The sequence below is a fragment of the Marmota flaviventris genome, chromosome 1 (genome assembly GCF_047511675.1).
Source record: "Marmota flaviventris isolate mMarFla1 chromosome 1, mMarFla1.hap1, whole genome shotgun sequence".
Classification (NCBI taxonomy): Eukaryota; Metazoa; Chordata; class Mammalia; order Rodentia; family Sciuridae; genus Marmota; species Marmota flaviventris.
Genome location: NC_092498.1, coordinates 158,876,062 through 158,902,906, shown reverse-complemented (window position 1 = coordinate 158,902,906; position 26,845 = coordinate 158,876,062). Strand labels below are relative to the sequence as shown.

Below are 26,845 nucleotides of genomic sequence, written 5' to 3'. Positions count from 1 at the left end.
TAACTCTTTTAATGGTTCTGCCATAATTAGTGTTCTTCTATATAGCAACAAACATCAGTAAGGGGAATGAAATTCCCTTAATGTTAAATCTAGGAGCTTTTCTAATCATAACGATTGCACCTTTTACTCTCCATGTATTTCAACACTCATTGCCTTTGTGTTTTCATAATTTAAATTATCTCATGAATATTCTATTTTCATCTGAATAATGAACTCATTCCTGGATAGGAAAGGTTGCAGTAGCTGCACAAGGGGGCAGTGTAGAGAGCAGGAAGGGAGCTCAGATACCTTGCAAACCGATCTAATTCACAAACCAGCTCTTCTTCTACTGGTCTTCTGGTCTTGAACTTGTGATCTAATTTAAGCCTCAGTTTTTCCTCAGGTGTAAAACAGAGAGAGTATCTGTTTTGGGGTTATTATGTGATCAGAACTGATAATAGTGTTCATATTGGCAGCATATATCCAAACATTGGAATGATACAGAGATTAGCCTGGCCCTTGTGCAAAGATGACATGCATATCTATGAAGCACTCCACATTGAAAAAAAATAATAAGTGACAGCGAACATCTGTGTGCAAGCACGTAATTTACTCTCAATTACCAAAGTAAAACTGTGAAGGTAGTAAGGTTACTATCCCCACTTTACACTGGAGGAAACTAGAACCCAGATAAATTTTTTTCTTTTTAAAAATTTGTTCTTTTTAGATATCCACGATAGCAAAGTATAATTTTAGATGTATTATACATACACGGAATATAACTTATTCTTATTCCCAGTGTTGCAGCTACTGAACAGTCTTTCACCAAAGGGACAACTAAAGATTATTAAAGAAGAACAACCACAAGGGTTTTCCAGGTGGTCAATTGGAATGCAACAAAATTTAGTTTCATTCAACAATAATTTAATAAATGAGTTCTATGGGCTGGGTGCATGGGCTTTGTAATGCCTCAAGGGAATGAGAAGGGAGTCTGAAATGTCCTTGGGAGATTACCCAGTGTTCACTGACGAGAAGATCCCAGGTAGCACATTAAGTACCAGTGAATCAAGGTGCTTTTAATAGAACCCTGAGATGTGATTATAATGTAAGCTGTGAATTTCCATGTCCAACAGACTCATTGCACCATTAGAGAAAACATGAGGATTCCGGAAGTCACTCATCCCTGCTTTGCTTGGCCTCCTGATATTCCTCCCCATAGGAAACTCTTCGTAGCCAGAGACATCCAGAGGAGTCTCTTAATTGCCTTCAGGAATGAAGCTACCGACTGGTGCTAGGAGAACTTCTGTTAGCACGGGCCGATGGCTGTCTTTACAATGATTAATTGTGGCACATGGGATATGCTCTCTGAGCTAATCAAAGTACACAGATGTATTCCTTTGTGGGTAAATGTATTGACTTTGATCTATGTAACTGGCAAGCAAATGATAGATAATTTAATTCTATAACTGAGACCAGAGAAAAGTGCAATTTTGGAATGTGAGTCACCAGGACCAGAGATCTTTTGCAGCACTTGAACTTTACAGTGAACCAGGGATGTCTGGGGACAGGATGGGAAGGATCACAACAAGCACAAGGAAACACTGTAGGGTGGCCAGAGAGCATTTTGGTGGCACCTTCTTATGAAGATGAAACCTGGATAAACCATTTGAAGACTTACCAAAAAATAATCCCTGTGTATGAGGGTCCAAATGAGTGCACAGAATGAATGTAACTTTGCATAAAAGAACATCTAACATTAAGCCCATACAAGAGCAAAGAAAATCTAACTCCATTGTTTTAAGAATTCACGACCAAGGAACAGTTTGAAAAGATCAGCAGATGCCAATGAAAGGATAAGAAATAGGAATTACCCACCCCCTTTCGAAACATCTGAACTCTTGTGAGAAATCTAGGCTATCTATAAACTTTAAAATGAAGCTATACCTAGAAAGAGATGGAACAGAACATGAATTCAAACCTTTAATTCAACACATTAGTTTTAAACCAAGAAAGCATAAGTTCTAACCACTAAAGAATATTACAGTATAAAATTCTGGTGTTCATTTCCATTTTTAAAAGTATGATATCATCATTATAAATATTATGACAGCATAATATTAGAAACAGCACAAAAGGCAAAACATGGCATTCAGATTTCTCACAAAACCCATTCCCCTACAGAGTTACAATTCTTTTTTATTCAGATGTAGTATTTGTACATCTTGGTGGGGTAGATTATGGTAGACATGGATACAACATGTAGTGATCCAGTCAGGTAATAAGCGTTTACATCTCTTCAAACATTACTCCTTTTTATGTGTTGAGAATTTCATACTCTTCCAGTCATTCTGAAATACGTGGATTGTTTCAACAAGTATTTACCATAGTGTGTTATGGCAAAATCAGAAGCCATTCCTCCTCTCTGTTTCTATTCCCACTGTCCCCTGCCATTCCCAGTCTCTAGTGAAAACTATTTCCCTTTCCAGTGGATTTTCTAAGGAGATACATTTATGGATTTCCACAAATGTGTGAGAACATATACTTGTCTTTCTGTGTCTGCTAATTTCACGTAACATGCCCTCCAATTCTATCTATGTCGATGCAAATGACAGGATTTCATTATTCTTTATGGCTGAATAATATTCCATCTTGTATATATACCACATTTTCTTTATCCATTCATCTGCTGTTGGACATCTGGGTTGACTGCATGTTTCAAGTACTGTTGTTCGTGCAGCGGTAAACATGGGAAAACAGGTGTCTTCTGCACATAATGATTGTGCTGTGGTACTAGTGAAATTATTAGATCCTATAGTAGTTCTAGTTTTAGTTTGGGAGCAATCTCAATACTGTTTTCCATAATGGTTATACTAGTTTCATTTCCACTGATAGTGTATAAGTCCCTTTGCTCTGCATCCTTGCCCACATTTTTTTTTTTTTTTTTTTTTGGTCTATTTGATGTTAATTGTTCTAACAGGGTGAGATGGTATCTCATGATTGTTTTTTATTTCCGTTTCCAGCATTTTTTCATATCCTTGCTTTTTGCCATTTCTATATCTTCTTTTGAGAAGTGTCTCTAGTTCTTCAGGCCATTTTTAAATTGGATGATATTTTTTGGTGGTCAGTTTTTGGAGCTGCTTGGTGTATATTCTGGATGTCAGTCCAGTGTATGAATAATCTGCAAACTTGTTCTTGCATTCTGCAGGTTGTCTCTTAACACTTGATTATTTCCTTTGCTGAACAGAAGCTTCTTAGTGGTATGATCCCACCTGACTATTTTGACTTGTGTTGCGTCTGCCTTTGAGGCCTGATCTCAGACATCATTATCTACACCATGGTCTTGAAGTAATTGCATAGTTTCAGGTTCTACATTTAGGTCTCTGATTCATTTTGAGTTGATGTTTGTGTATGGCGAGAGGAAAGCATCTAAACCTTGTCTAATTGTGCTGGCACTCTTTTTGGAAGAGGCTGTCTTTTGGACACTGTACGTTCTGCATGCTTCTGTGAAAAGTCAGTTGGCTGTACGAGCATGGATTGATTTTCTAGATCCTCCAATCTGTTCCATGGGTCTCTGCCTGTGTCTGTTCTGATGGCTGTACCATGCAATCCCCAATACTGGAAATTTGTAGTATGTTTTGAAGTCAGGTATGTGATGTGCCTCCAGGTAATCCACCCCCCTCAGAATCACTTTGGCTATTAAGGGTCTTTTGTGGTTTCAAGCGTTTTTGGATGATTGTATATATTTCTTGAAGGAAACTCATAGATTTGTTTTGGTAATATGGTAATTTTAGCAATATTAAATTCTTTTGATATAGGAACATGGGATAGGTTTTTATTTTTTGTGTTCTCTACCATTTCATTCATCAGTGTTTTATACGATTTTTATGGTACAGATCTTTCACTTCCATGATTAGGTATATTTCAACATGCCTTATATATTTTTGCCTTTGTGAATGCAATTACTTTCTTAATTTCTTTTTTAAAAATATATTTGTTCTGTTTAGCTACACATGATAGTAGAATATATTTTACATATTATGCATACATGGAATATAACTTAAGATCTCACTCTTGTGGTTATACATGATGTGGAGTTTCACTGGTCATGTATTCATGTATGAACACAGGAAAATTATGTCTAATTCATTGACTTTCCTATTCCCATTCCAACTCTTTACCTTCATTCCCCTTTGTCTAATTGAATGAACTTCTATTTTTCCCCACTGCCCCCTCCCTTTTTGTGCATGAGCATCCATGTATCAGAGAGAACATTACCTTTGGGTTTTTTTTTTTTTTTTTTTTAGATTGGCTTATTTTGCTTGGCATTATAGCCGCCAGTTCCATCAATTTACTGGCAAATGCCATTATCTCATTCTTCTTTATGGCTGAGTAATATTCCATTGTGTATATACCATATTTTCTTTCTTTATCTATCTATCTGTTAAAGGGCACCTAGGTTGCTTCCATAGCTTAGCTATTGTGAATTGTGCTGCTCTAAGCATTGATGTGGCTGTGTCATTGTAGTAGGCTCATTTTAAATCCTTTGGCTACACACTAAGGAGTGGGATAACTGGGTCAAATGGTAGTTCCATTAAATTTTTTTTCAGAGATCTCCATTCTGCTTCCCAGAGTGGTTGCATCAGTGTACAGTTCCACCAGCAATGTGTGAGTGTACACTTTTCCCCACATCCTCACCAACATTTATTGTTACTTATATTCTTGATAATTGCCATTCTGACTTGAGTGAGATGGCATCTCAGGGTGGTCTTAATTTGCATTTATCTAACAGCTAGAAATATTGAACTTTTAAAATATATTTGTTGACTGAACATATTTCTTCTTCTGTGAAGTGCGTGTTCACTTTCTTTTCCCATTTATTTATTTAGATATTTGGGTTTTTTTTCTTTGGTGTAAAGTTTTTTTTGAGTTCTTTGCATATACTGGAAATTAATGCCCTCTCTGAGGTGCAGTTTGGCAAATATTTTCCTCCATTCTGTGGGCTCTGTCTTCATGCTCTTGATTGTTTCCTTTGCTCTTAAAAAGCCTTTTAGTGTGATGCCATTTAGTGTGATGTCATCCCATTTATTGATTTTTGATCTTAACTTCTTGCGCTTTAGGAGTCTTGTTAACAAACTTAGTCCCTGAACTGAAATGTTGGAGTGTTGGTTTCTGGTCTAATTCCTAGGTCTTTTGATCTACTTTGAGTTGAATTTTATGTAGGGTGAGAAATGAAATTTGTAGTAAATTTAATTCTACTACATATGGATTTACAGTTTTCCCAGCACCATTTGTTGAAGAGGCTATCTTTTCTCCAATGCATGTTTATGGCACTGCTGTCTAGTATGCAATAACTGTATTTATGAGGGTTTGCCTCTGTGTTTTCTGCTCCATTGATCTTCAATTTGTCTGTTTTGGCACCAATACCATGCCATTTTTGTTACCATGTGGCTCTGTAGTATAATTTAACATCTGGTATTGTGATGCCTCCTGCTATTTTTTTTTTTTTTTCTCGCTAAGGATTGCTTTGGCTATTTTGGGCCTCTTATGTTACCAAATGAATCTCATGACTGCTTTTTTCTATATCTATGAAGAACATCGTTGGAATTTTAATGGGAATTGCATTGAATCTACATAGCATTTTTGGTAGTACAAACATTTTGACAATATTAATTCTGCCTGTCCAAGAACATAAGAGATCTTTCTATTCTCCTAAGGTTTTCTTCAATTTTTCTGTGATGTGTAGTTTTCATTGTAGAAGTTCTTCACCTCTTTTATTAGATTGATTCCTAAGTATTTTTTGAGGCTTTTGTGAATGAAATAATTTTCTTAATTTCTCTTTCAGCTTACTCATCATTGGTGTCTAGGAATGCAATTAATCTAAGGGTGTTAATCTTGTATCCTTTACTTTGCTGAATTCATTTATAAGTTTTAGAAGTTTTCTGATGGAGTTTTTTAGGTCTCCTAAATACAGGATTATGTCATCAACAAAGAGAGAAAGTTTGAGTTCTTCTTTGCCTATTTTTATAGATTTAATTTCTTCCATTTGTCTAATTGCTCTGGTTAGAGTTCTTACCCTACACAAAATTCAACTCAAAGTAGACCAAAGACCTAGGAATTAGAACAGAAACCAATGCCCCAACATTTCAGTTCAGGGACTATGTTGATTAAAAGTGGTAAAAGAGGACATCCTTGTCTTGTCCCTGTTTTTAGAGGGAATGCTTTCAATTTTTCTCCATTTAGAATGACGCTGGCCTTAGGGTAGCTGCATATAGCTTTTAAAATGTTGAGGTATGCTCCTTATATCCCCAGTTATTCTAGTGTTTTGAATAAGAATGGATGCTGTATATTGTCATGTGATTTTTTTCCTGCATCTATTGAAATATTCAGGTGATTTCTATCTTTAAGTCTATTTATACAGCAAATTATACTTATTGATTTTGATATGTTGTTCCAATCATTCCTAGGATGAAGCCCACTTGATCATGGTGCACTATCTTTTTAATAATGTGTTTTTGTATGTGAATTGCCAGTATTTTATTAAGAATTTTTGCATAGATATTCATCAAGGATATTGGTCTGAAGTTTCTTTCTTTGATGTGTCTTTGTATGGTTTTGGTGTCAGGGTGATGCTCACTTCATAGAATGAGTTTGAAAGAGTTACCTCCTTTTCTGTTTCATGGAATAATTTGAGGAGCATTAGTATTAATTCTTCTTTAAAGGTCTGGTAGAACTTGGCTGAGAATCCATCTGGTCCTGGGCTTTTCTTTGTTGGTAGGCTTTAGATTGCTTCTTTAGCTTTATTACTTTAAATTGATCTGTTTAAAATTTTTAAATTTTAAATATATTCTCCTAGTTTCAAAAATGAAATCATTTTTTATTTCTATTTTTGGTGTTGATTTGTTATTCTTTTTCTAGGGACTTAAAATGTAATGTTAGAATTTTATTTATTTGGTGTCTTTCTAGTCTTTTAACGTATGAACTCAGTGCTATGAACTTTCCTCTTACAACTGCCTTCATATTGTACCAGAGTTTTTGATTTGTTGTTTCAGTATTCTCATTTTCTTCCAAGTATTTTTGCATTACACTTCTGATTTCTTCTGCTATCCATTCATCATTCAACGGTATATCATTTAGTCTCCAGGTGTTAGTTACTATTTTATCATTGATTGCTAATTTTTTTCCACTAAGATCTTACAGGATAAAAGGTATTAACACTATTTTTTTTTTTTTTTTGGTATTTCTTGAGAGTTTTTGTGGGTTAAGATTTCCACTTTAAAAAGTGTTCCATATCTAATGAGAAAAAAGTATACTTAGTCACCAATGAATGAAGTAGTCTATATAGGTCAGTTAAGTCTAAATTATTAATTATACTTTTTAGTTCTGTAGTTTTCATTTATACTTCTTGAAATACTTTATTATGTTTTGTAGTGAAGGCTTTCTAGTTGTAAATTATTTTACTTTTGTTTTTCATGAAAGGCTTTTATTTCACCTCTAGTTAGAAGTTTTAATTTTGCTGGTACAGTATTCTTGGTGGGCACCCACTTTCTTCTAGAGCTTCATATATATTATTCCAAGACCTCCTAGCTTTTAGGGCTGGGTTAAGAAATCAGTTGAAATCTGGATTATTTTACCTCTAAATGTGACCTCTAGTTTTTCTCTAGCAGCTTTTCAAATTCTATCCTTATTCTGAATGTCAGTTATTTTCATAATAAGAATATTTTTATAATTAATTAATGGCATTGAGTGGATCTGTTGTAATTTCATATATTTGAAGACCTGCAAGCCTCTTATATTTGAATTTCCATTGCTTTCTTAAGGTTTAGAAAAATGTCTGATATTATCTCATTGAAAATATTTAGTTTGTATTTCAGAACCTTTATCTCAGTGAATCTTAAATTTTGCCTTTTAAGGTTATCCTATATTTCTTGAATATGTTGCTGTCTCTCAACATGTTTTCTCCATGGTCAACTTTGTTATCAAGATTATAGACTTTGTCTCTGTTGCCTGAAACTCTATCTTTCAAGTGCTGCGATCTATTGATGATGTTTCCATTGAATTTTTAATTTGGTTTATTGATTCTTTCATTTTGAGGATTACCAATTAATTTTTTCCCCAGAATTTTAATCTCCTTGTTGATCTTTCACTTCTTGTATTTTGTTTCTGATTTCACTCCTACATCATCTTTTACCTCATATATCAGTTCAACTGACATCTCCTCCACTGCGATGTCAATAGAGACTGTGGTGGAGACATTTTGGTTTGTTTGGAATGGTTTGTACCCTTGCTTTTTCATATCGTTTGTGTGTCTACCTCTCTGTAATATGGGTCTGAAGGAGCTAAGTTTCTATCCTATGAGCTTGTAGTGTCCCTGTAGGTTTCCAGTATCTCACAGATTAGAGGGAGACAAATAATAATAACCACCAATGCAAACAATATACAGTATTAAGCTAAATACTTAGTTCCTACTGTGACATCTACAATGTTAATCAGCACAATCAACAGAGATGGTAGAATCAGCAATTGCCATCAATAAAGCACTAAGTAATCATGTATTATATCTGGCATTACATCAAATACCAGGTGTCATATATGTCATCCACAACAGTGATAATTGCACCAGCATTATTGGTGGGGGCAGGCATTATGTAAAACAATTAGCGTTAAAAGATGTCAAGAATAGAATTAATTAAGAGGAAAGAAAATTAGGTGGGTAGAAAAGAGTGTACAATTAGGCAAATCAACAAAGGTTTCTATGAATTCCAAGTTAGCCACTTAGCATGGAACTTCTGATGAAACCAATGGACTGCTGATGGCATCTCATTTAAAGAGGACTCTAAAATTGACTGCAGTTTGCTCACAAATGAATACACTTAGAGGAAAACTGCAAAGATGAAGGACATTTCCTGGAGAGCTCATGTCATAAAAAACACATAAAACATGAATTTTTAAAAGAGCTTAAAAAATACTGTCATTGTTTTAATATCTCTTTTTCATAAAGCTGGTGTGTTAATATAGACTGTAACGTTTTGCTAAAACTTGAGACTGAATTCTGAGGAAAGGAAACCAGACCACAATGGAATAGATAGGAAGTCAGATATTCAGAGCTTGTTGACCAAACAGGTTAACTCAATAGTGGTGTCCTGTAAAGTGAAGGTAAATGTACAAAAACTCTGAGTTTCTCATCTCCCATGCATTCTGAAGGCAGAGCCCCTCAGATCCTGACCTGTGGGCATCCTTACCCTACCATCGAGGCTCCCTGTAGTCTCATACTGGGGAGTGTCTTTCTTTTTGACTGACTTTAAAGTCTTGACTCTTTGCTTTTAGAAGGAATGATTAGACTCTCTTTTTATCACACTGTAGTTTCCTTCAAGGTTTGTGTTTGGTGGCTGGTTTTATTGGCAAGCCTCAAGGCCGTGTTACCTGTCAGTCTCCAGTCTTCCTCAGGCTGCCATGACACCACTGGAAAGCACAGCATTCTCTGCCCAAGGCTGGGACTGATCCTTCATCGTTGGGTAGAAGTACGGGAGCTTCATGGCTTCTTTGGCAGTCAGTGTCTGTTGATGGTCATATTGTGGGAGTTTATCCTGAAGATCTCCGGCTTCAGGGCTAACAAGGTGCCTGTTCTCAGTACGCATAAAGTTTTCCCAGCGTTTCTGTGAATGATGTCCCAGGATATCTTTGAGACGTGGATCTAGGTCTATATGATACTTCTTCCAATACCCATACAGCTCATCTGTACCCAGAACCTTGGCGATGCAAACAAGCTGGTCACAGCTGTCCTGTCTGTGGAAGAAGGTTCCTTCTGAAATACCACGCTTGCCAACATACAGCTCAAACTCCATATGTCCCAGCTGTAATCATGTATCTGACAGTCCACAAGGAGCTCTGGTCCCTTGAAGTACCTTGACGCTACAGGAACATTGTACTCCTGATCAAGGTGATGGAACTTTGCCAGGCCCCAGTCCACCGGTGGCAGCTGTTTTTAGTTGGTGATTTGTCATTGTGAGGTGAGTTGAAACATCGTGTGCATGATTTCCTTGCTGTGGCTGTAATACAGATCTTTAAGTAGTTTGTACACACAAAAAATGGGGTATCCAAGGCTGTCCAGATCTGGTAGGGTTGCTTAAAATCCATATTATTGATTATTTCAAAGAATAAAGCTGGTGTCTTTGACCCAGGCTCCTATTTATTTATTTATTTATTTTAATTAGGTGTATATGACAGCAAAATGCATTTTGATTCATTGTACACAATTGTAGCACATGGTTATACATGATGCAGCATCACACCCTATGTGTAGTCTTACATGTACCTAGAGTAATGATGTCCATCTCATTCCACCTTCTTTCCTGCCCCCCTGCACCCACCCTCCTCTCCCTCCCCTTTGCCCAATCAAAGTTTCTCCATTTTTCCCATGCTGTCCCCCTCCCCATTTTGGATCAGCATACACTTATCAGAGAGCACATTTGACCTTTGGTTTTGGAGGATTGGCTTTCTTCACTTAGCATGACATTCTCCAACTCCATCCATTTACCTGCAAATGCCATGATTTTATTCTCTTTTAATTCTGAGCAACATTCTGTTGTTTATATATACCACAGTTTCTTTATCCATTTATCTATTGAAGGGCATCTAGGTTGCTTTCATAGTTTAGCTATTGTGAATTGACCTGCTATGAACATTGATGTGACTGCATTACTACAGTATGCTGATTTTGGTATAGCTGGGTCAAATGGTGTTTCCATTCCAAGTTTTGTAAGGGATCTTCATACTGCTTTCCAGATTTGTTGCACCAATTTGCAATTACCCCAGTAATGTAGGAGTGTGTCTTTCCCCCCACATTCTCACCAACATTTATTGTTGCCTGTATTCTTGATAACTGCCCTTCTGACAGGCATGAGATGAAATCTTAGAGTAGTTTTGATTTGCATTCCTCTAATTACTAGAGTTGAACATTTTTTTCCATATATTTGTTGATCAAATGTGTATCTTCTTCTGAGAAGCATCTGTTCAGCTCCTTAACCCATTTATTGCTTGAGTTGTTTGGTTTTTCTTTTTGGTGTTAAGTTTTTTGAGTTCAATATTTCTATCTTCTTATTCATAACTTGTACTGACTTCCTTAATTCATTCTTTTTTTTTTTTCTGTGTATCCTGGGAACTCATTGATCATTCTTGTAATGATTCTTTTGAAAATTTATCTGGTATTTCACCCATTACAATATCTTTGAGTGACATTGCTGGTAAATTATGAATTTTAGGAGCTGTCATGTTACCTTAGTTATTCATATTTCTTGTATTCCTGTGTTGGGTTTTTATGCATCTTCTGGGAGAAATTTATCTTCTACTCTCTGGTGTGTGAACAAGTAGGAATGTAGTCTTCCTCTCATCTGTCACCTTGAGTCTGCACATAAGATCCTTTTTAAAAACATTTTTCCTTTCTAGCTTCCACAGGTGAGAGAAAGCATATGCCCTTATACTTTCTGTGTCTGGCTTATTTCATTCAACAGGATGTTATATACTTCCATCCATTTGCCAGCCAATGACATAATTTCATTCTTTATAACTGAATAGAATTCCACCATTTAAATATAATACATTTTATTTATCCATTCATCTGTTGACACACCCCTAGGCTGGTTCCACATTGGGATATTGTGAATTATGATGCTATAGACATTAAGTATGCATGTGTCACTATGGTATGCTAACTTAAATTCTTTGAGAAAAATAACAATGGGTAGCACAGGTGGGTCATAACACAATTTCATTGCTAGACCTTTGAAGAAACTCCATACTAATTGTACTAATTTAAAATCCTACCAACAATGTATAAGTGTCTCCTTTCCCTATTAGCTTCACCAGCATTTATTATTACTTATATTCTTGACAGTTGCTATTCTAACTGGAGTGATGAGAAATTTCAGTGTGGTTTTGATTTGCTTTTTCCTGATTGCTAAAAGTGTTAAACATTTTTTTTTCATATACTTGTTGACCATATGAATTTCTTCTTTTGAGAAATGTCTACTTAATTCATTTGCACATTTATTGATCGGGTTGTTTGGGCTTTTTTTTAGCATAAAGTTTTTTGAGGTCTTCATATATTCTAGATATTAGTCCTCATAAGAGTAGCTGGCAAAGATTTTTTTTTTTTTTTTTTGGTACTGGTGATTGAACCCAGAGGCACCTTACTACTGAGCCACATGCCCAGCCCCTTTTATTTTTTTTATTTTGAGTTCCCAGTTCACTAAGTTGTTGAGGGCCTCATTAACTTGTTGGGGCTGGTCTTGAACTTGCAATCCTCCTGCTTCAGCTTCCTGGGTTGCTGAGATTCCAGGTGTACTCCACTGCCCTGGCTATTTCCAAGCATTCTGTAGGCTCTCTCTTCATACTCATCTCCTTTGCTGTTCAGAAGTTTTTTTTTTCATTTGATACCATCTGTTTGATAATTATTGGTATTATTTCCTGAGCTGTAAAAGTCCTGTTGAGAAAGTATTTGTCTGTGGTTTTAATCTACAATTTTATGATGATGAGTGATGTTTAACTTTTTTCTTTTTTCATGCACTTGTTGGCCTGCTGAATATCCTTCTTTGAGACATGTCTACTGATATCCTTTGGCCATGTAAAATCAAGTTACGAGTGTTCTCACTATTGGATAGTACAGGTTCCTTTATACTTTTGATATGACACCCTAGCAGATGTATGGTTTTTCTTCAGTTCTATATTTTGCCTCTCATTCTAATCATTGTCTTTTAGTACATAAGGTTTTCACTCCATGAATATGATTTATCCACTTTTGCATTTTAGTTGCTTTTGGGATCAAGCTAAAATAAAAAAGGAGAACCATGTCTAAGATCAGTTTTGTGGTGCTTTCTCCTATATTTTCTTTAGTTCTTTTATAGATATATATTATAATGTTGAAGATCACCAGTAAGAGTGGCCATTGTTCTCTTGTCTTAAAGAAAAAGATTTCAGCTTTTCCCCTGAGAATATGATGTCAGTGGTGGGCTTCTGTTATCTGGCCTTTATTGTGCTGAGTTACATTTCTTGTATACTAAGATATTTTTTAGAGTACTTACCATGAATGGTTGCTGAATTTAATCATATGCTCCATCCACATCTATTCAGAAAATAATTTTTTTACTCCATTAAAATTACTGTGAATGTGTTATATAACATCAATTTATTAGCATATATTTAAACATCTTTGCATCATAGAGATAAACTCTACATGGTCATTTGAATGATCCTGTTAATTTTCACTTGAATCTTGTATGTTAGTAATTTTTAGAATTTTATATGTGTTTTTCAAAGTTATTCTCGAGAACTTTCTTTTTTTATGATGGATTTTTCCAGGCTTTCAGGGCACTGTATAACTCATAAAATGAATTTGTAAGTATTTTCTTCTCTTTGGTTTTGGAAGACTTTGAGGAGTTTTTATAATTAGTTTGCACAATAATATTTTATGCATTTACTCAGTTAATATCCTGTGGGATTAGGAATTTGGGCTTTACTCTTTGAGGGCTTAACTAATTGATTGGGTCAGATCATTATCATATGGAAATACTGCAAAGGAAGAGGAGTATATATTTATATATACACATACTGATAGAGATGATGATACATATACCTTTATCACCAGATAGCAAAAAGTAAATTCAAACTCATACATCAAAGCACAGAAAAGAGAATAACATAGACACAACATTGATTCACTAAATCTCCCTTATGGGATATATTCAGGGATTAGCTCCACAAAAGAGAAATGCAATCCATGCACTTGGCTTCAGCCCAGAAGGATTGGTAAAACTCTCCACACCAGAAAGATATTTCATGACTAGCATAAATCATGGCTAGACACAATCTCATATTTATTTACAAGAAAGTAATCAAAGTACATTAACAGCAATGACCTCCAAACATGAACCATCATGAATAAAAAAGAACAAAATACAATGAATAACACACCTGTTATTATGAAGAAACATACTAACAGACAACAATCACACATAGTGAGTATAAATAAAGATAGGTAAAACATAACTGATTAGAAGCGCTCATTAAATTGATGATCACGGTGCCTCAAGTAACATCAGTAAGAAAAATCATACCAGTCACAAAGCTGGTCAGTGCTGGTGCTAGAAACTGAGTTCCAACTTTCTCATTCCACAGGCCACGTTTGGTCCTAACCTCACGGGGCCCTGAGGCAGTCTGCCTCTGCTGGTTTAGGCCATCAGCTGTCCCTGGGACTGACACTGAGCTTACTATGGCTGGCTGGGGTGGGAGCTAAGCAGAGAGACCGGTTAGTACTTGCAGGACAGCAGAGCCATCTGAGTCTGCCAAGATCACATACCACCCCCTTACCATCCAGCACCTGCCCAGCACCTGGAGTCCTGGTTCCCCAGCAATCACCCCACCAAAGGGTGTGTGGCTAACCGGGGAGCTGTGGCCACAGGCTCTCACAGCTGCCAGCCAGGAAGACCTTCTCCACCCACCCTGGGCTTTCACACACCTCCACGCTGGCCCTCACCCGTTCTCACTGAGCCACTCAATGGAATGGAAACAGACCTCAAATTCCTCCTCCCATTCCAAATCGTCTCACTGGGAACAGCTGCATCTCTTGAAGAGCTTTGATTTCCCAGGGTAAGGAAAACAGGCAGCAAGCCCACAGGGCCTGCACTGAGAATGACGTGGGGACCCTGGGAGAGGAAAGAGGAAGGGGCTGGTGTCCTGGACTTCCTTCCTTAAGGGGAACCTCCTTCCCTCAATCTCACCCCAGCCCCAAGCTCTTCTCAGAGTTGGGTTCAAAGAATCCCTGCCACAGAATTGTACTTATTTCTAGTCCCCTACACACACCTCCCACTGGGATGCTTTTATTCTTTTTGTGTGTACAAAACCTTCCTAATAAAGCCCCAGGGCATAGAGCATTCCTAGTCTCCCCCTATTGTGGCACCCAATTTACTTTCTTCATTTTATTAAAGTTGATAAGATTTCCATGGAGGGAACCCAACCAAAGTCCATCATGAGGATTATACACCAATAACACCCCACACCTTGACCCTCTGTCATGAATTAATTCCAGTGCCCACCAGGGTCATGAGATGTCCATGATAAAGCCCTGAAGCAGCTCAGCCTTTGGCTCTGGAGGAAAGGAACATTGGAACTGAGCTCTGGGGCTCTAATTCCCAACTCTCTCTGAAGACAGGGAAACAGGCCATACACAGGACGGGGGTAGGGACCACACACGTATTTCCTACCCTCAGAGGGTCTCAACTTCACTCTATTCTCATGGTACCACCCGAAAGAGACTATCGTCAGCTCTGCTAAACTCCAATGCAGCTTAGCTGTCAGCCAGCCTCACCACGTGGAGAACAGGGACACGGGCTTCTGTGCAGCCTCCTTCACTCCTGGGTAAGATGGATGTGACCGCTCTAGCACACAGAGGCCTCTGTGAGACTCTCTGGAGAACAGGTTGTCCAAGTGCTGGGGTCTCTCAGCCAAGTGCAGGGCACTCTCCTCCAACCCTCGGGATGCTGGTTGCCAAGGACAGAATCACTCACACCCACATGGTCCTTCATTGCAGTGCATACCATCACCAGATCAGTGAGGAAGGTGCCAAGAAAGGGAATGGCTCCGTGTGCCATCGGAGTTGTTCTGAAGATGAGGACACAGTCCCAGGGGCACACAGAGGGCCTGAAATTCCATTAACCTGATTCCTGGACCCTCTACTCAGGCATCCCAACTGGAGCCATTGGGTGCCTCCCTCCCATTCTCTCTCTCTTTTCCCCTGGGCTGGCTTCAAGGGAGACCAAACACTGCTCTATGCCTCTATGGTGACATTTCCACAAGTCAAAAATGTGTGTTCTGTCCCCACCTCTAGCCCCAAACCCACCCTGAATGCAGCCTCTTCTGGGATCTTGCTCTGGGCCCTCTGCTGCAGGTATCTCAAACAACATGGTAAACAAGTGCTTTACTAGGACATCCCTGGCTCTCTGGACTTGAGATCTCCAGCTGGAAAGGAGGATCCTGGTCTCCTGACTCTCTGGAAAGCCCCTCCCTACCACAGGCAATCACCTTCTGCTATCGCCACTAACTCCTCCGGGCTCTCACCTTGAGCACGTGCAGCTTCCTCATGTGGGAAGTGTGATATGACGTACACCCACCTCACAGGTCTCCAGAGGAGGCAGTTGACACAGTTATCACTACTTTGGTCATCATCCCTCTGAGGAAGGACTGACTGAGCAAGGCACCCACACTTATCTTTCCTCCCATGAACCTCATAGCCACACTGTTGATGCCTGCCTGAAGGATTCATCTTTCTTGTTTTGAGATGAGGAATCAGGGACAAAGAATGTCAATCAATATCCCAGTGACACAAGAGAAGCCAGGTCCTCCTGCAAACTAGCCAGCCAGAGACAGTTTCAGCCGCCTTCACCTCACATTCCAGCACCACCAGTGACCAGTGTCCCTTCCTCTGAGCTCTTGATGTGTATCCAGGTACCAGCCACACCCAGCCATAGTGGAGGAGGGGCAGAGTGTCTCTGGCAGCAGGTTTGAGAACCTCCTTGCTTCTCATTCCCATGAGTATTTAGAGGCAATGCCTCAGAGGTCACTTTTGCCAATTGATCCATAAGAGAATTTCTTGGAGGTAATTCTCTGCTCCTTGATTCAAAAAAGGTCTCCCAAGGTGCCAACTCCGACTGACAGAGTAAAGACTTCTGTGCGTATTATGTGGCAATACTCTCTTTTTGTTTTATGTAGGAATTTAGGAGCTCTGATCAGGAATCAACTGATCAGGAACCCATGAGTCACTTAGAACCTTCTGAAAAATCTATCTGGAAGTTCTTGGACTTGCCAGGTGGGCACTAGAGTAATGATCCTAAGACCAGTTAGTAGTGTGAGCAATGGGTAGAGCAGGAGTCACAGCAAACACAAAAATCATTTGCAAGTGTAACCATTAGGATCCGAGCTGAGCTGACCCGGACCCACTGTCATAGGGATTTCTCTGATGTCCCCACTCTATGATAGGTAAGAGATCTTCTGTTGTCAGTGGTATAGTAAAGTCTGAAGAGGGACAGCGGGTGTCTGCCTAAAGAATTTTGTCTCTAGTTTTTTAAAACCGGAGGCCTTACTTGCCACATACACAGCAGCTCGTTGGAAAACATGTCAGCCAGATGGACCAGCAGTGAAGCCAGAGAACTGCTAATTCAGCCAGCTCATCACCACTTCCTGAACACTGACATCACTGTACCCATTCTCAGGGACTCCTGCTCTTACAACCCAACCTGAATTTTCCAAACACTTTCAATCAATACCACAGCCTCTTGGTTTCCTTGATGCACATTATATCTTTGCATATGTGACTGCTGGAATTTCTGGGAGCATATTCTGATAGGAGGGTGGAAAGGAGAAGTTTAAGAAAAAGGAAAACGTGAGTCCAAATTCCTTTTGAGAACCCAGAGGACCCAAATTAACAGCCTAGATGAGAGATTCTCATTGGTTTCCTCTGAATCCTAAAAGATCTGAAGAATTTGCCAAGGGAGATACCATTTATATCACTCCCCATTTCAACTCCACAGCTGTTTTGACAGTTTAGATTTCAATTGGACAGAGTTCTATTGCTCTGCATCTTTGAAAGCCAATTTTGACATATGACTTGTGCCTGACAGTTGAAATAAACTTACTGCTCAGAAATCCTTGTTAAGGCCTCTAGTTAAGGCTATTCCTATCCTCTGTCTCCCTGACTTCCCAGACACCCCCAAGACTCATGAAAGGGGCAGTAGTAGGGACCTCATCCACTTCCCATTGAAAAAGAAAAACATCTCAGCCTGGATACTTCTCTCCACATTTTCTTCAGAATACCTATTGAACTGTGCTGCAAAGCAGAGAGAATGGCTTGTGGTTAAGAGAAGTCCCCGAGTTTTAAGTGCTCCTAGAGAAAGAAGAAATAAACTGTCTGGGTAAGGCAGGGTGAGCTGGAGCTCTGCCTGTTCAAGATTTATCTGCCTCAGCTGATATATCCCTTCCTGGATGAGACAGATGAGAGCAGTTGACCAGGAAGCCATACAAGGGCACAACTTGGACACAATGAACAATGCAGGAAGGAAGATTTCATTTGAATCCCAAAGAGCCCAAATCAAATGAGAGAATGTGACACACAACATATCTTTTGAGTCTATGTGTGGCCCCATGAAAAGGGACTATATTTTATGCAGGTCTGTTTTTAGACACAGTTTAGATTCCTAAAAGCTGACTTAGGAAAAGATGCAGCCCACAGACCCACAGAGAAAATTTCCTGAGCCCTTTGTTGCTTACCCTGGCCACCTTGATTCAGTGCTCCACCACCAGGTCCTATCCCAGGTTTCATGCTGAGACCCCAAAGGCAGGTAGTGACGACACAGGAGGCCACACTGTTGAACCAAATAATGGCGGCACAGATAGATAGTCAGTGCCAGCTGCTCTTTGTCCTTCCTGTGTCACTGAGACTGCATGGAGACCTTGCAGTCACTGGGCAACACCTTCTTGAAGAGTTTTTAGGGAGGGAGAGAGCGCCACATGGCCACAAATCCACCCTATCTAGAGCCTGCAGGTGCACACACTCCCAGAGAATGAGATAAGCAAGTCTTAGATGTGGAAGGAGACTTCTACAGATAGATGGGATTTCTTCTCTACACACTGATAGTGTGCAATTCACGATGACTTAGCACTCTTGTGAAAAAAAGGAGAAGTGCATTTTCTTCTCTGCTATCCTCACTTATTTCCAGATCCAGAATCCTCAGTCTTGATAATTCTGATGAGATGGTATTTTCTGCCCAACCTCACCAGGCATCTGGTCCTTCAGATGTACATTCCCTGGGATGTCATAAATAGTGGTGCTACTTGGGTGTCTGCTGTAGAATTCTAAGAGATAAGAATGGCCAGGTCATCGGGGGTGGCTAGGTGACACATGGCTCCATCTGCGCCTGGGTGAATACCCTTCACTATCATATGGGCCAGTTCCACCCTGTTTCCTAACTATTCCATCTCAGATGAAGCTGGTACTCTTAGGGTCCCAGCTCTACTATGAACAGGGAAAGCCTGGGGTAAAGAAACTAGTCCAGGTTGCACAGGAGGAGTTGGGGTTGTTCCATACCATTGTAATACTTTCAGGAAATGGTGGGTCTAAGATCATTGCTGCCAAGGGGATGGCCTGCTCCTGCCTTCTCTGCAGAGCTCCTCCATTTACCACGTTCATCAGAGTTATTGGCTCTGACAGCAGCTTTGGAGAAAATGCCATGTTACTCATCTTCTTCATGCACTGGATCTTTTCATTCACAGAACAAAGGCAGAGAGCTCTAGAGCTATTATAGGGGTTCCCTATAATAGGGTCATGAGACGTGGCTCTTTCTCCGCTGCTGGCATAGATTCCAGATCTGACGCGGGAGCTCTTTCTACCTGGGGTGGTACACCGAGTGCTGAAGGGCATCTGGCTGCAGAGCAGAACCTAGCTTTGCCAGTGGTTCTGGAACTGGCTTTAGACCAACACTATAAAAGGCCCGTTGCTCATGGAGCAGGACCCGAAACAGCAGACATGTTGTTCACCAATGTCACTTACTTTCCAAAGACCATTTAATCCCAGAAAACATATTCCTGCATGATGAGAATTCCATCAACAAACAAAACATACAGACAGAGTAGGGTGTACACACCATCTGTTTCTATCTCAGCTGACTTTGTACGGTACTTTTGATCCAGAAGAATGTGGAACGGAAGCTCCGGTGCTGCTCCAGTCGGGGTGACCTGACACAGGCCAACTTAAGTTTTTAACAAAGCAATGTATGGTGGAAAACAGTGATTTGCAGTGCACCACTGTGGCAAGGTGCCAAAATGAAAGACAGACTCCTGGGGAGACATGAGTGAACAGCAGAGACACAGGCCTGGCCTTTCTTTCCAAACTCTCTTTGCAAGAATCCATTGCGTGAATCCAAGGCCCAGGTCCTCACACTCCATGGCTATAGGCCAAGCCTTCTGTGTTTGTCTGGCCATGGCAGACCTGGTCAGTAAGGTTGATTCAGACAGTCATGGGCCTCAGCTTCCTATTGACTCTCCAACGAAGAGGGCATACAATTGTATGCACCTGAGCACTATGTGCTAGTCTCCAGAGAGATCTGAGAACAAGTCGTTCATCATTACTCCAGTTTGGGGTCCCCTGGTGCTGTGGTTGGGATGAATGGTGTGGATGAAGGAGGACAGGTAGAGCTGGGGACTTATTTTGCTGAAGGTCAGAATTTCATGTGCCAGCTCTGAGCCCCATGCTCCCCTCTCCTTTGCAAGAAATCTGAGACCCAATGCACAGGACTATTTGAATTTTTCATCTTTTACGGATAGCCTCCAAGAGTTCAGCTCCTTCTTAGGCATCGTAATATATAGGATATTCTGGTTTCTCTCAGTTCCTCTCAGCCATAGTCCACATCTTTGTCACTTTGGACACTTACTCTGAACCTAAGATCCACACACTTTTTAGCTGGTCCTGTGATCTGTCAACCTGGTCCTGAGATGGGAGGAGGCCTTTACATTTCTGGGAAGTCAGGAAGGCTTCAGAGCTAACATTGTGTGGGTCTGACCTGCTTATGTATGAGATCTGTGACTATCTGACCCAAGAACAGAATTAAATCCCAGGTACTGTTTTCTATTTTTTTTCAGTGAATTGTGCTAAATATTCAGAAAATTAATGTAAATTAGTAATGTCTCTCTCTGTCTCTGTCTCTGTCTCTCTCTCTCTCTCTCTCTCTCTCTGTGTGTGTGTGTGTGTGTGTGTATGTGCATGTTGAATAAATGATCCACATATAATACCTTTCCATACATTTAGTCGACTGTTTTGTTTTCCTGCCATAACTCAGAGACTCTTATACAGGCTATATTAAGGAATATATAAGTATTCTATCACACTTAGTGGAATTCCCCAAACTCCCTAACAGCAGGGCAATTGTGTGTGCTTTCTAAATATTTTCCCAAACATAGATGGACATAAGCTAGAAGCATGAAGCAGAGAACTTCTTCAGTGGGGGCAAAGAGATAAATAATACATACATAATGAATATAGCATAAGCAGTAGCCCCTTGTGCAGAGCCAGGTGCTAGGTACACAATTCCTGGTTCTTATACCCTTTCAATACTAAAAAATCCCCATGAGCTTTGTTCTTTAGCATCACACTTTTCAGAGGTGGTAAGGATGCTCAGAAATGTGCAATAGCATTTACAAGTTGTAGTATGTGGCAGAGGCACCTTATGTGCCTTGGAGGTGACAGACACTCACCCAGTGAAGGGTTGGGCTGATGTTGTGGGATGATGTTGAAATCCCAGGAAAGTGGTGAATCAGGAGCTGATTCAACCCTTGAAGGATGGTTCCCAGGACTCCACCAACTTTTCCCTTGTGCCTGCAGGAGGGTCCACCTCATGTAGATCTCTGCTTACTTCAGAGTTGACTCACTGTAACACTAGCGAGGACAAGCGGGGACATATAGTCAGTGGCACCACCATGAACCATCCAGGTTGCAACCAACCAGGTTGCAACTGGAAGACTGCAAGGAAGACTGAGCCCTTCCTATTTGTGCATGTGGAGGATGTGAGTGTCCATGAGAAAAGTGTTCCAAGGTTCTGAAATTACATTTGATGAAGGGGATAGAAAAGGAGCAAACAGTGCATTCAAGATAGCTTTCAGGGTGTTTTTTTCAGCTCCAGAGCCTTAGCATCTATGTATGTTAACAGTCTGTAAGACAGTATTGTCCCACTATGTCCTCAAAGTCCTTCCCATCATAGAAATGGGAAAACCTGGGCTTCAGGAGGACAAGTGGCTGCTTAGCACACATGTCAGACCTGAGGACCACCCACAGCTAGACCTGATGACATTCCTACTCAGCTACCTGAGACTTGGTCTGCTCCTGAACCTTGGTCAGAAAGATCTGGGGTGAAACCTTTCCTCCCCGATCTGACATCATTGTACAGGACAAGACACCCTTGGAGGACCCTTTGGACTTAAGCAGCAGAAGTGTTTCTTGTTAAGTGTTTCATGTTAAGGAGAGCTTTGGGAAACAGGGACAGCAACCCCAGGTCCCTCCTCCCTAGGGGAAGATGTCAGGAATAAGCATTCTAGCAAACACCTTGACAAATACAGCTTTTGCAATGGCGAGAATGTAGTTAAGTGGTAGAGCACTTGCCTAGCATGTACTAGCCCTGGGTTCAATCTTAGTACAAAAGAAAAAAGAGGCGTAATGTACAATAGGAAGAAAGAAAAGAAAGACCCAGGGAGACAGGAGAAAATTTGTGGTAGACGTGGTTTAGTGAAAACTAAAAACTTTTAGCTCTGATCCATTCTACAGAGACAACTCAAAACTTAAAAACAATGTACAATCCAATAAAAGTGTGTAAGGTTTTTATTTGGAATCACCTCAGCAATTTACTGAAGATCATCATATACATATAATTTTTATTTTATTTTTTTGCTAAAAGATCAATTTGAGAAGAGAGCACTGAGGTGTCCTACTTTTAAAGGGCTCCTTCGGCTTGATAGCTACACTATGGCACACATGAGGCTTTTCCTTTAGCACCTATAAACTAGTTCAAAATGATGTACCACTGAATGCCTTGCTAAGGTAAGCCGTGTTTTCAATTATATCCTGTTACAAGGAGGAACAAACACTTATTGAATCTATGTAAATAAATACATTGCCAAAAATAGAAAAACAGAAGTTTTTGAGTTTTGGAGGGATCCAATAGAATGAAAGGGTAAATGTTTCCACTTTTGGTCACAATATTTACCTGACTCTACTAGACTGGCTTCCATTACTTTAACGACATGCACAAGGCAAGAAGAGGGTCTTTACCTCATGTTATCGAGGCTCTATACCATAGCACATCAGGTCGGCTCGGATCAAGTTGTCTCTTGGATGCACTCAATGGGAAGGTTAAATTGCCTTGAGAAAGCATTGAAAGCCAGGAATCAGCCAGGAGTGATGGCACATGCCTGTCATCCCAGTGGCTTGGGAGGCTGAGGCAGGAGATTTGTGAGTTCAAAGCCAGCCTCAGCAACGTAGTGAGACCCTAAGCAACTCAGTGAGACCCTGTCTCTAAATAAAATACAAAATAGGGCCGGGGATGTGGCTCCGTGTTCAATTGACCTCGGTGCTAGGAAAAAAAAAAAAAGCCAGGAATTCCCAGTTGTGAGGTGAAAATGATAGGCTTCCAGGGACAAAGTTCAGCATGTAGTCAACCTCATGTAGAACAGTATCTCTCATTTTTGGAATAATCCACACCTGCCCTGTCATTTAAAAAATTCTCCTGCAATATATAAGAAAATGAGGCTGTCCACATGGCCTTGTAAGATATGTACATTTGCAGGTGAACCCAATTCTAGTCAAGACACAGCTATCACGTTTACATTTTGTTAGTGACATGGAGCTTTTCTGCAAAGACCATAAAGATGCTCTCTTTACCGTCTCTGCTTCCAGGTCTGGAAGGAACCGTTCTCCTTTCATATGATCACATCCAAATAGTGCCACCCGTGTGTCCAGCCACAGGAAAACCCTCCTTGGCAGACCAGCTGATGATGTGATGGAGTGATGGAAACTGATGATCTTGATCATTTAGCCTGCAACCTGAATAAGCTCTTATTCCATGCGAACGGAATAAGTGAAGGAAAACATCATGATTCTCAGCTTAGTGAGATTTAGAGTTGTCCTTTTTTTGGGAAAGGAATGAGAGAATTATCTACATGAAATACAAAAATACTATTGCAAAAAGAGAAGATGTCTGAAGAGATTATCTAGTCATATTGCATGATGAGCATTTGTAACCTGTTATCAAACCAAATTGCCTTAGGAAAGCAAATGTGACTCCCCAAACCAGGACATCAGAGGAAATGAGTAAGACTCCAGTGTGTTCTGCACTCTACTGCAGTGGGACCTGTGAAGGCAGGTACTTTAGTTGGAGCATCAGCATGTTTGCCTTTTCTCCCCGTGGCATAGTTGCATGCCCAAGCCATGGGTATTGCATATAAACACCAACAGAGAATAAGACTTGCTTTCTATATCACTTGATATTTTGCACTTGATTTATCACCACAGTAGTACCTAAGTTGTTCTGAAGAAGACAATTACTTACTCTCTGCCGCACATTTCTTCCAAGCTAATGCTGACTGGGTTGGGCAGAAATGCCTGCTAGTGGCTGCTTGGGTCACATGGGGCTCCTGGAAAGAATCCATGAGTTGGAGGTATCCAAGAGTTCATTGGGACTGCTTCCAGATCTACATGCATGCATGCATGTGAGTAAGGCAGGATTGGTCAGGGGGAGTGGGAACACGATTTTTCAGGTCAAACACGGGGATCTTCAGAGCTGGAGTGGCACTCAGCATTGCCTAATGAAGACCCCAGTACCAGGTGTTTACATCCCCACATCTAATAGTCAACAACTTCTGAATGCCCCAGGAAATCTCATATTATCCCAGGCCAGGGCTGTTGTCCCTGCAGTGAGCATCTCCTATATGGCACCACAAAGTAGTGCGGAGCCTGTGATCAACATTCCAGTCCCTTGGGAAGGATAAACTGGTCCCAAACAGTAATCTAGGTTGAGGTCTCAACATTCATTGATCTTTCTGCTCCCTGCTGCCCCCTGTTCATAACCTCACAACCCAGAACTTCCCTGGGATCTGCCTCAAACCCTCATAAGAAACACATACTCGGCTTTCCCCACAGTTCTCTCTGATGTTCAAGTGGCCCTGCGCAGGATCTGAGCATTTCTGCCCGATGCAGACCCACTTAGCTGTGGAACTGGGCAGAGCTCCAGCAGCATGCAGAACTCAGCGGAAGATGCAACATGGTTCCTGCAACCACAAGGGGTCACGTGTACTGTGGCAGCTGTAATGGGGAGAAATCTTAGTCTCCCCAGGCAGCCAAGGCCGAGCTCCACAGGGCGGATGTTCAGTGTGAAAGGCTTCTGGAGACACGGAAGCCCAAGGAGAGCCTGCAGAGCTGCTGAGAACCACTGCTGATCTCCATCTAAAGCACCTAAGCAGAGGGCGCAGCATTAGGGAGAAGGGTCACATCACGTCATTCAGGGTAACTGCTCAGCACGACACTGGTTAATAGTGAGAATTAGCCCAAATCAGAACGAGTTTTGGATTTCCCACTACCTACTGGGAAATATTTCCATAGTCCTCCTACCCATCCCGTTCTTCTTTCTTCTTAATAGGAAATCACTGCTCTACAGTCTCCCCTCCCATTCGTTGTTACACGGACCCACAGTTATGGTCTCCCTCAGCAGCAGCACTATCAGGTTTGCTGACCCCTTCCTCTCAATACTTTTGGGTTTCTTCATTTTCCCTCTCAACCTTTAACGAAAGTGTGATACAAAGAAGAACTTCCTCTGCAATTACAAGAACTGTTTTCATTGACTTTTATCACTTGACTCTTAGCTCAATCATCATGAGTTGAACCCATAAAAATGTTTTGCCTGTAATTTTATCATTACAGGTCACCGAATGTTTTGTAAGTTGAATTTTGCTTCTATTTGATAGGAACAGATTTTCCAAAATTCAAAGACAAAAAGTCATTCTTCATTTTAAGCTTTTATTTTCATCCACTTTCTTAACTCACATTTTCACATGCTGAAGGAATGGCAGAAGAAAAAGACACAAAATGTATCCTGTAGTAAAAAGGGACATTATGGGGTTTCAGTAGCTAGTTGTTCTCTCCTGCAGTAGGCCATTCCTCCCCCCATTGCCTTTTATAATTATGTTTCCATTTGCATATCAAAACGGGATATCAAAAATGTGAAGATGCTCACTGACTTATATGCACCAAAGTTTGCCACACACAAGTGCAGAGTGAAACTGCTGCGTTGTCAGTGTGAAACTACGGAAAATAAGACGCTCCCCAAATTTCACATTCAAGAATCACAGAATTTTACAGCTGGGTTATATATACATAATTTCCTGTTTGTGTTTTAAACCCAGGGCTCTCTTCCTGAGCTGCATCCCAAGATGTATCTTTTTTTTGAGACTGGGTCTCGCAAAGTTGCTGAGGCTGGCCACGGAATCAGGATCCTCCTGCCTCAGCCTCCCAACTTGCTGGGCTTAAAGGTGTGTGCCACGGCACCTAGCTAGTGATAACCTATTTTAACCCAATTAACTGCATATAACAGGAATAAAACCAACAAAACTTAAAGGATTCTTTTTCTGGGGGGGTCCTAAAAGGCATTTCCTAGTATTTCATGACACCAAAAGAGATGACACAGTTTCATAATGCTGTATCAATTAATGACCAGATAAAAATCATCACATTAATCAGATGTGTGCCTTTGGCAAAGTAACAATGTCTTAGTGTGGGTTGGCAAGCCTCATCTACTTTAAAGAATACCTCAGAGCCTTTGTCTGTCTTTAAAACTGGATGTGCCTGAGAACTCAGCTCTCCTACTTTGGAGTCAAATTCCAGATTGGGGGCAGAGGGTTTATGCTACATGGTTTATGCTACTTACTAATAAAATCATACATGGCAACACTTACCAATCTTTGTAAAACTGTATGATGGAAGTACTGATTTAACAAAAACATTTGAAAGTGGTGAAAAAAATTATATATGTGTGTACACACACACACACACACACACTTGTTGCCAAAATTATTCAAAGTAGACATGTCAGAATTTAAAAAAAATTTTAAAAATTTGTTTTAATTAGTTATACATGACAGGAGAATACATTTATGTACTTTGATATATTATACATAGATGGGATATAATTTCTCATTTTTCTGAGGATACATGTTGCAGAATCATATTGATCATGCAGCCACATATATACATACAATAATAAGGTCTGTTTCATTCTACTAACTTTCC

At 40.2% G+C, this 26,845-nt stretch overlaps 1 non-coding gene and 1 pseudogene across 1 annotated transcript; one reads left to right on the top strand and one right to left on the bottom strand.

Moving 5' to 3' along the window:
- The first annotated feature begins 439 nt into the window (after window positions 1–439).
- On the top strand, window positions 440–543 carry LOC114082537 (U6 spliceosomal RNA). The gene has a single exon (XR_003580992.1). It is a non-coding gene; the product is annotated as a U6 spliceosomal RNA (small nuclear RNA).
- Window positions 544–9,419: 8,876 nt separating this feature from the next.
- Window positions 9,420–19,441, bottom strand: LOC139706278 (casein kinase II subunit alpha'-like; annotated as a pseudogene).
- Window positions 19,442–26,845: the final 7,404 nt, after the last annotated feature.